Genomic DNA, 9,839 nt, shown 5'->3' with positions numbered 1-9,839 from the left:
TTGGTTTCAGAAGAACTTTCGACATAACTTAGATCTAAAGAGGCTAAGGAGACTGGGTGATTCGACCTAAGGAGGCAAGAACACACTAGGAGCAAGGCAGAGAATTCTTCTACGAGTTTTTCACTTCCGTCTTCCTATTTTCATTATTGGTTATGAATTCTAGTATTGTAGTTATGCATGCTATTATGAATAGCTAATTTTTTCTAGGGTTTTGATGGAACCTATTGGAGGATGATTTTCCTATTACGTTAATATATATTTGCTGTAGCTTTTTCTCTAATTGTTCAACTACGTTTATATTGCGGTTGGTTGAAGAGCTCTCAATCGACTGTGCCTATTTAGTGTGTATTACTCGGGAGAGATTGCATATTTAGGTAGTTGTTAAACAACATTACTCCTAACGTATATGAGGGATCAATACGGAGGATTTAAAGGTGGGATTAGGGATAACGAAACCTTGGTGCGATCCGAGTGAGCCGTACTTAATCAGCTAGCGTAATTCGGGAGAATATGTCTAGTAAATTATGGTAATTACTCGGGAGAGAGTTACGACAGTCAGAGTGCTCATGATCGGTAGAGGAAACTTAGGCAAATTTATAGAAAACGTAGCGTAAAAGATTTCGACAATAGGAAAAATCATAACTCTAGACCTCCTTAATCTTGTCTCCAATCCTTATCCTTGTTAATTGATAGTTTTACCACTTTTTAGTATTTGTTAGTTAATTAGATAAAATAAATATTATAATCTTTATAATTAGGAAATTATTTGGACTTGTGTTTCTTAGCGATATTGAACAACTGTAGGTAAGCCTTAGTTCTCTGTGGGATTCGACTCCGGACTTGTAAACCAGATTATATTTGCAACGATTGCTTAGTCCTTTTTATATGGCATAGTTGGGCGTGATCAATTTTTGGTACCATTGCCGGGGAACTAACGGTTTAGCTGTAGGTGTATATATTGCTAGGTTGCGAGTTTGAACTTTTATTTTTGCTTTCTTGTATTTGATTTTTTTTATTTTTGTTTTACTTGTTAATTTGAGAAATATGGCATCTTGGGATTATGAGAGTTTCGATGTTGGTAATTCTACTTTTGATCCTCCTTATGCATATTGTGGAGGAAACCACCCATTGTAAAATTGTCAAAATATTCCCAAGAGTGAGTTACGTGCACCAACTCGTTCTTATTTGTGGAATGTGTGTGATATATGTGGTGGTCAAGATGGTCACTTTCATAGTTGTGCTTATATTTCTTATCTTCCCCCAACCCCTTATTATGATGGTTCTACTTTTTCTTGTGAGGATAACAAGAACACAGAACCTAGGGAAGCTGACCTGAAGAAGATCAAAGATATGTTAAAGCTGAACGAGGATATGTTAAAGTGCCTTGTGGAACAAAATAGTAAATACAACTGCAGATAGAAAGGCAAGAGGAAATTATTCACAACTTGAAAGTTCAAGTGAGTTAACTGGTTGAAGATTTTAACGTTCAACAAGCCAATATTGTGAATAGTATCCAATAAGAGCGTGAATTAGATGCAGAAATTGAGGTACCAATAGAGGGGTCCATAGTATAACACCAACAATCAATCAAATTAGAATTTGAAGATGCCGATGTTGTAGAAGAGATACTAGAGTCAACCAAGGACATTGAGGATACATATTTAGTTGACTCTAGTGTCATTAGTGTTGGGGATGTAGACAGTCCCAATATTCATGTAGTTGAGCGCATTGGTCCATACACTAAGTATTTTTCCACATTATGTCTAGATGATGATATACAAATAGAGTCATCTGAGCCACTTGAAGAGTCGAGTAATAAGGAACAATGTACTTACATTGTGGAATTCTTCTTGCCAGAAACTCGGGAATACACATCTCATCTAAAGGCCAAGAAGTGCAGAATACTACATTATGTTTTATTGGGCCAGTCAGATTCGTTCCACCACCTCAGGAGCATGACTATAGAGCAGAATCAAAACTTGGGGTCCAATTTATAAGTTCGAAGTGGAGGCAGAAAGTGATTCGCGTCGTGCCGCGACGTTAAATCAAGCGCTTGTTGGGAGGCAACCCAGCTTTACTGCTTTTTTTAATTATTATTTTTAATTGTATTATTTTTGTAGTGTCGATTCTTTATTTTCTAGGAGCATGAAAAGCAAAGCTATTGGAAGGATGCAACAGCAAACCAGATGGTTGGAGCTAAGTGTGAGGTACCTGCACGAAGGACCAAGCCCGGGAGAAGTCTGAGTACCCCATGAGCTGCTAGTGCTTCGGCCTTTCGCCTACCAGGGAGTTTCTTTTACCCTCTTATTCGTTATGATGTGCATTGGGGACAATGCACAATTTTAAGTGTGGGGTGACGAGATTGTCTAGGTGACCTTCTATGCTACTTTAGTTGTGTTAGTTTAATTGAATAATATATATATTTTTTAAAAAGATTGGACTTTTCTCGATGATGGATTTATTAGACAATTTTCTTGAGGGATTTAAGTCTAAACATAAAAGGACAAAAATATTTTCTTTGTATGTAGTGTAGTAATCCCCCCTTGGTTTTTCTTTGTACCGCGGTTCTTTTCCAAGTGTTTGTTTGAACCGGGTGTAGTTAGTTTTATTTTTTTAGGAGTAGGAGCCAGTGTGAGATGAATTGAATTGAAGAAATGTCTCTTAACTTTGTTATGACTTGAGAATAGTGAGTACTTTGGTTGTGACGCTTATGCTCAGTTTTGACTCTTGTATAAGTACCTTAAATTGTATAAGCTTAACTTTGCTTAACTGCTTTGACTAGAGTGTCTTGATGAAACCAATCCTGAGTGAGTTATGTTCCATGTGTGTGAGATTTGTGTATTATTCTGTGCATTGCATTTGATGTCTAGAACTTGCCCCGTGTGTTTGCAAAGCAAAATAGTAGTTTTGTTCAGTCTTGGAAGTGATATTGGCGTTTCTTTGTTGAGCCATATATATATTTTACCCGCCTAATTGTTATGTATCGTAGTTAACCCCTTTGAGCCTGTAATTATATTTCTTTGACAACCACATTACAAGCCTTACTAATTTGTTTGAATTAACCATCTATTTGAACATCCTAACCTCTCATGAGCACGTGAATTGTTATGAACTGCGTAAAAGTTAAAGTGTGGGGTGGTTGGTTTGACTTTTGAGTGGAACTAATGAAATAAGGAGAAAGGTGCACTATTTTGAAAAAGTAAGAGCCACTTGAATTGAAAAAGAAAGAAAAGGAAAAAATAGTTGTATTGCTGTGAAAAAAAATATTCCTTGATAAGTGGTGACTCTTGATGTAATTGTGCTTAAAGAAGTATGGGGTAATATACATTGATGTGAAGGTGGAGTTTGATTTGACATAAGTATGAGGTTTGAATGTTAAAGTATATGTATTAAAGTGCTTAAGGAGGTGTAGTCACTCTTATATCTAAAAGTATCCTACCAGTCCCGCAGCCTACATTACAACCAAATAAAGTCCTACTTGATCCTAGACTGAATGAGCTCGATTAGTAGAGTAGTACAGTCCGGGCAAGCCCTATGGTGCATCTTTTGTGGCATATGAATGTTATTTATGAGAGTGAGTGAATTCTTTCTATCTTGAGTTCCTAAATGTTCTTAAATTTTATTGTGTGGAACTACTCCTTTTTGTTGTGTGAGGGCACATGATTCATGAAGGAAAGGTAATGTCAGTGACCTCTATGTTAGAGCAAGTGGGTGAGTTGTGAATAATGCGTGGTACTTGTGAGTCAAATCTTGAGGTGAAGATGTTACACTTTTGTGCTTAGTCTATTTTAAGTATTCTTGGTGTGATGAGTTAGGAGAATTGTTTAAAAAGGTTGTGTCTATATAAAGTGTAGTTTGATTACTCGAGGACGAGCAATAGTTTCAGTGTGGGGTGTTTATAGTATGCTATAATTATGTAGTTTAGCTACCAATTACGCTTTAACTTAGCTGCACTTTATTGATATTTGACTGTTAAATGATAACAAATTGCTCTAATTAAGAACTTTATGCCTTGCAGGAGCAATTCCGGGCTATGAGGACATTACAGAGTGTTTTGGAGTTAATATCGAGCAATGAAGGCCAATCGGAGGTTAGCGCGTGCAAAAGAAGAAAGAAAAAATGAAGGCAGAAACTCCTCCAGGTGCGCGGTCGATCCGCGGCCGCGCACTGGACGCACAAGTCAGGCAGAACACTGGGTAAAATGTGCGGTCAATCCGCCGCCGCGCACGTGCTTCCGAGGAAAAATAGTCCAAGGCCAATTTTTTAATTAAAAAGGCGACTAACCTTAACATATATGAAGCCGGACTCGTCCAAAAAGAGGAGACTTGTTTTTAGAAGAACTTTTGACATAACTTAGACCTAAAGAGGCTAAGGAGACCGGGGGATTCGACCTAAGGAAGCAAGAACACACTAGGAGCAAGGCGGAGAATTCTTCTACGAGTTTTTCACTTCCTTCTTCCTATTTCATTATTGGTTATGAATTCTAGTATTGCAGTTATGCATGCTATTATGAATAGCTAATTTGTTATCTAGGGTTTTGATGGAACCTATTGGAGGATGATTTTCCTATTATGTTAATATAGATTTGTTGTAGATTTTTTTCTAATTGTTCAACTACGTTTATATTGTGATTGGTTGAAGAGCTCTCAATCGACTGTGCCTATTTAGTGTGTATTACTCGGGAGAGAGTGCATATTTCGGTAGTTGTTGAACAACATCACACCTAACGTACATGAGGGATCAATACAGAGGGTTTAAAGGTGGGATTAGGGATAACGAAATATTAGTGCGATCCGAGTGAGCCGTGCTTAATGTCAGCTAGCGTAATTCGGGAGAATATGTCTAGTAAATTGTGGTAATTACTCGGGAGAGAGTTACGACAGTCAGAGTGCTCATGATCGGTAGAGAAAACTTAGAACGTAGCGGAAAGGATTCCGACAATAGGGGAAATCATAACTTGTCTCCAATCATATTTAATCTTGTCTCCAATCCTTATCCTTGTTAATTGATAGTTTTACTGTTTTCTAGTATTTGTTAGTTAATTAGATAAAATAAACATTATATTTGCAACGACCGCTTAGTCCTTTTTATAAGGCATAGTTGGGCGTGATAAGAGGTCTGAATAAGTTATGTAGATACAAAAAAAAGAACTTTTTTTTCTTTCTAAAAACGATTTAAGTTCTATACACCTAGATGTTGTCTTGTTTGCGCACTAGTTATGTAAGATAAACGTCCAAATATTAGAATTTGAAGATTATCATTGAATGTTAACCCTATTTTCCCCTTAAATATTAAAGATGTCCTATATCCCGATTAATTTCATAAGATATATATATATATATATATATACTTAAATAACAAAATTAGTGTACCTTTCGGATGAAACATATGATGGAATTATAATTACTTAGGTTGTAACCAATTATTATACTAGTAGTTTTGTCGCGAAAATACATAGTAGGACACAACTGGTCCGACTAATACAAACACACGAAAGAGTAAAGCGCTTCCTATCAAGAAGTTCTCAGACTAGAACCCGAATCAATCACACCTAATTACTTTCTCTTCTTTGAAACCTTTTGTGACTGTGTAGATAATCCAACAAATTAACCAAGACATAATATACATCTGGATCTACTGGTCCGACTAATCCAAACACATCAAAGAGTAAAGGGCTCCCTACCAAGAAATTTTCCTTCTCAGACTCGAACCTGAACCAATCGCGCCTAATTGCTTTTTCTTCTTTGAAACCTTTTGTGACTATGTAGATAATCCAACAAATTATCCACAAAACGTTGTTGTACATCCTTGCTACAAGACTCTTTCATTTCTTTAACATTTTGGCCATAAATTTTTCCTTTTTCCTCAACCATTACCAACCTCAGAGATTCAGCCACACATTCTTTAGTAAATGATCCATCCAATTCATTTCTAAAAATTGGATATCCCGATTTCTTCTCAACCAAGTGGCTGCGAATCATCCCTTGATCGGCTAAAAAAGGCAATAATATCAACGGTTTTTCAACTTGTACTGCTTCTACTACTGAACTCCATCCAGAATGCGTCAAGAATCCACCTATTGATTCGTAATTAAGTATTTTTAATTGAGGTGCCCAACTTGTACATATAAATCCACGTCCTTTTGTTCTTTCTTCGAATTGTTCAGGTAACTCGATCACTTCTGAATCTGCACATCCGCGCTGTTTTCTAAACACCCAAAAGAAAGGCAAGTTTGAAAGTTCTAAACCTAATGCGATGATTGTTAGTTCATCTTGGCTTGGCTTTGTCTCGCTTCCGAATGCAATATAAACTACTGAACCTGTTATAATAATAGAGTAACAAAAATAAGAACAAACAGATAATAGCTGTATACTTCGTTTGGTATGAGGGATAAGGAATAATTAATCACGGGACAAAATTTAAGAAGCAATTATTCCATGTTTGGTTGGGAAAAATTGCGGTATATCCCAGGATTAGTTATCCTGGGATTGTAGTATTTTTTTATCCCCATGGAAAAATGGAATAATTAATCCTGGGACAACTTCTTTCCAACCAAATGACCCCTAAGAAAATACTCCCTCCATTCACTTTTACTTGGCACGTTTTGACTTTTCACGCCCCTTAAGAAATAATAAATGAAGTGCATAATTTACCACGATACCCATATTGATTGATGCACATTTTATTGAATTTGGAAAAATAACTTAAAATGAGCAATAAATACTGTCGGTATAACGGAATTTTTTTTTTTATCTTCTCTTGATATGCGTAAAGTGACAAGTAAAAATGAAAATCTATTGTCAGTATACTTGCCAAGTAAAAGTGAACGGAGGGAGTATACACTAGTACACAAGTCGTATACATACTGCAAATTATAGCCATTGATTAGAGAAGACCTGAATTTATAAAACTGAAAGCATTGTATTTAGAATAGCCTTCTTATTTCATAAACAAACATGTCCAAATTAATGTTAAAACTTAAATTTATTTTTTCAATTCAAAGTCAAGTTCTAAATAAAATAGAAATATCAAGTCTTTTAATGGATAAAGCCGTTCATCAGTTTTGCCTCTCGATGCTAGATAATTTCACTTCCCACTATCCCAATTTATGTGATGTATTTTTTTTTTTGAAACCCAAATAGCAGCCCACCAACATGTTAAACTAAAATAATCGGTGAAGGTATAATATATACATAATTTATGTATTATGTATGTATAATTATATATAATAAATATACAATCTATGAATATGGCTAGAAAAAGTAAATAATGAATATGGCCGGCTATTTGTGTAAAGATCTCCTTTTTCTGTCCAAAAAAAGAATAATAAATTTTTGTCTTTAGAAACAATATAACTTTAAACTTTTTATTTTATTATAATCACACAAATATCTATAATTTATTTTGAACCACAACATTTAAAAAGTTATCTTTCTTAAATTTCATGTTCAATCAAAGTACATATATAAAAGAAGGGATCTTTACACAAATAGCAGTGTTTATTATTCCTAGCCGACATATATATATATATATATATATATATATATATATATATATATATATATATATATATATATATATATATATATATATATATTGTCGGTCAACTATTTAAGTTAATTCTTCTACATAAAATGAGATGGAAGGGATACAATTTATCTAAGGGTACCTTTTTGTTGCATATCTAGCCATGCTTTCATCTCTAGCCATGTTTCATTGTTATCATCTTCTCCATCATCATAGCTAGTTGTGGGAAGCAAACCAATTGGAATAATTTGTTTCTCGTAAAGGTTTTCTATGACTTGTAACCACTCGCCTTCGAACTCGTAACAACTCCTTATTGCCACTGCATCAACACCTTTCACGGTCACTGCGAGGCGATAAACGTCCGCAACATTACCTGTCGGAACAAAATTTTAAAATAAAATTATCTTCTTTCAGAATCTACCATGTCAAATTATCAACAAAAAAAAAAAAAAAATTCTTTTCAAATGTCGGTATACTGGAAATTTGGGACCATAAGTCTAAATAACACATAGTTACATTTTTTTCTATTTTAGTCCATCATTAAAATAAAAATTACGCCAAATTAAACTATCTACGCATAAAAACACCTACATATTGTATAACCTTGGTATAACCTCAGTATACAACTTTAAATCTGAGTTAAACCTATAACAATAATATACAAACAAGAAATAAGCTCAATGCATCATATTTGTCGCAACACAACCCAATACAAGTTCAATACCGTTGTAGCATGCAATCCGGTCCAATCTTAAAACCGTTACCATGTGCAACCCGTTCCAAACCTCAATACCAATCCACATGGAAACACCCAACAAACAACAACATGGCAAGGAACATAACATAATACCGTGGAGAAAATAAGTAAGCATAATATACTAAGGAAAGTATATTATGCTCTTATATCTCATCAAGGCCCCAAGCATGGCCAATAACATGTACAAGGAGTCTCACAATCAGCTTAGCATACAAGAATAACACAAGAAATAAACAAAGACATGAACAAAACTACTTCTACGCATATACTTTAACACATGATAAACGCATATACACTCGTCGCCATAAGTTTAAATAACACACTATTACATCTTTTTCTAATTTAGTCCATCATTAAGCTAAAATTTATGCCGAACTATCTACACATAAAAACACATATATACTTTATGAGGCGTCTTAGATCCATTTAACGTTAAACCTTGGTATAACCTCAGTATACCACTTTAAATTTGAGTCAAACCTTTTACTAAAACATACAAATATTGCTAATAATGCATATAAGTACATATGCAAGTCTATAAATTCTACTGACTAGAGTTATAATACAGTGGTAAGTACTCATTCATTCTTAATCAGAAATCTTGGGTTCGAATGTTAAGTATACAACAACAACAACCCAGTAAAATACCACTAGTGGGGTCTGGGAAGGGTAATGTGTACGCAGACCTTACCCCTACCCCGAAGGAGTAAAGAGTCTGTTTCCGAAAGACCCTCGGCTCAAGATCGAATGTTAAGTATGAATTCACCTTTGTTAACGACGGTTTAACCTCAATGTGAGACTTTCCGGCACGACCCAAAATGAAGTCGGATCCTAATGCTGGTACCAAAACATCGGATGTAAACAAAACAAAAAAAAAGATCTATAAATTCTAAAACATTACCTCCATCTATGACCAAGTCATTGAACATACGTTGAATCTGATAAAAACTTGGCCTTACATTGGTTTCAAAAGTTACCCATTTAGGTTTCACTGTAAAATCTTCAGGCTTAACACGATCATCATCTCCATTTATAATACTAGAAAGAGATCCTCCCAAACTTAAACAAGTTGCAGGGAAAATGCTAAAATAAATAGTGGGAATTTGTAATTTTTCAGTAATTGGAACTAACAATAAGAAGCAAAATCTTGAATTACAAAATCAGGGGAAAGAGTTTCTATTAAGTTAGGCATGGATTCTTGGAGTTTGTCAAAGGCAATTTTTAGGTACCTAACTTTATTATAAGGTAAATCACTTGTAGCTTCTGCATTTTCAGGGAGATTTTCAACATGGGGTAATGAAAGAGTAATAAATTCTATTTTGGTTTTTAAATTTGGAGGCAATTTAGGGAGTCTTTGGATGTTTTTTGGAGTGGAAAAGAAGGAAATTTTGTGACCTTTTTCAGCTAAGAGTTTAGCTAGTTCTAGGTATGGTATCATGTGACCAAAAGCTAACCAAGGAAACATGAAAACATGGAAGTTTTTGACATCCAACATTGTTTTAGAGTTTAAGATTCAAAGTACTGTAAATGCCTAATTTTTACCTTGTTTATATAT

General features: G+C 34.8%; 1 pseudogene; it reads right to left on the bottom strand.

Annotated features, from left to right (window-relative positions):
* Positions 1-5,447: 5,447 nt before the first annotated feature.
* LOC109240381 lies at positions 5,448-9,779 on the bottom strand (annotated as a pseudogene).
* Between the last annotated feature and the right edge of the window lie 60 nt (positions 9,780-9,839).

This window comes from Nicotiana attenuata, unplaced genomic scaffold, assembly GCF_001879085.1.
Source record: "Nicotiana attenuata strain UT unplaced genomic scaffold, NIATTr2, whole genome shotgun sequence".
In the NCBI taxonomy this organism is placed as follows: Eukaryota; Viridiplantae; Streptophyta; class Magnoliopsida; order Solanales; family Solanaceae; genus Nicotiana; species Nicotiana attenuata.
The sequence above is the reverse complement of the archived record's forward strand: the minus strand, read 5'-3'. Positions and strand labels throughout refer to the sequence as shown.